This window comes from Malurus melanocephalus, unplaced genomic scaffold (genome assembly GCF_030028575.1).
Source record: "Malurus melanocephalus ecotype Western Australia unplaced genomic scaffold, MMel_1.1 scaffold_44, whole genome shotgun sequence".
Classification (NCBI taxonomy): domain Eukaryota; kingdom Metazoa; phylum Chordata; class Aves; order Passeriformes; family Maluridae; genus Malurus; species Malurus melanocephalus.
The window spans coordinates 2056888-2058193 of NW_026623276.1; positions in this window are offsets into that span (position 1 = coordinate 2056888).

Here is a 1306-nt window from a genome sequence, read left to right on the forward strand (position 1 = left end):
TTTGTGAAACATTGTACTGGTTTTTTTTTTAAAGATTGTTAGTATTGTTCCCATTACACAAGGCTCCCCGCGGGGAAATCAGCAGCGCCGTGGCTGCTCTGCGCGTACTGAAGGCGCGGGGCGTAGGGGACAAGCCCCGCTGCTGCGTCGCAAGAAGGGTCCCACTCGCGGCCGGCGCTGCCCGGGGATTGGGGGCGGCTTTTCCCCTCACTCCCCTGGCCCGACCCCCTCGTCTCTCCGCCTTGTGCGGAGACAGATGTGCGGCTCTCAGCGCTTGGCAGAGCGGGAGRGAAGAGCATCACCATGAGGAAAAAAAACCCCAACAAACCAAAAACGAAAAAAAAAACCAACTTGATTTGCCGGAGGGACCGGGAAGGAAATCCCTTCTCTGGGGACTTCCCCGCAGCCAGAATAATTTTCCCCCGAAGTGATGCAGCCGGGCGCGGGCCACCGGCGGGCTCCCAGCCGCTGCAATTGCTGCTCGTCTCCGCACTCCCCTCCCTCCGCGACCGAAAATGTGCCCTTCATTTCCGAGAATTACCCAAAGAAATCCAGGCTGCAGGAGCCATTACTAGACATTTTAATTATTGGGATCATAAGCAGAGCGTTCAGGAAGCAGCAATAATATAGTTCTGCTGTTTCCTATTTGAATGGGTTTGGTGTAACATGCTTGGATGAGTTATTTGAGCCCAAATCGATTTCTCAAAAACAACAACAACAAAAAGCACGCCATACAATTACATTCCTATTACGGTCATTTAAGGTTTCAATATTTTCCGGAGATAAAGGAAATTTGACGTGAATGAATGATTCCCGTAGAAATGGCCAACGAACGACGCGATCCCGGGCAGGGATGCAGAACTAGGGACGGAGCGGGACGCTACCCCGTTGCCGTTCTGTGCCCTGAGTGTCGGGACAGAAGGACCACGGGCAGGAGAGGGGACGGGGCAGGGCAGGGCRCCCCGCGGGGCCGCTGTGGAAGCCGTCACCCCGCCGCTCCCGCTGGGGACAGGGTCACTGCTCCCGCTGGGGAAAGGGTCATCCCCACGCTCCCGCTGGAGAACGGCATCCCGTCGCTCCCACTGGGGAAGGGGGCACCCCACGGCTCTGGGTGGGCAAGGGGACACCCCGCAGCTCCCGCTGGAGCAGGACACCTCGCGGGTCCCCTCTCCAGGCCGGCAGCTCCATGGGGCTTCCCCGCCGTTCCCCGCACGATCCGTGAGCGGCGGGCGCCACCGCGCGGGCACTGCCAACCCGCGAACCGCGGAGCCGCCGGCGGGGCTGCCCCATCCCCGGCTGGGGAAAA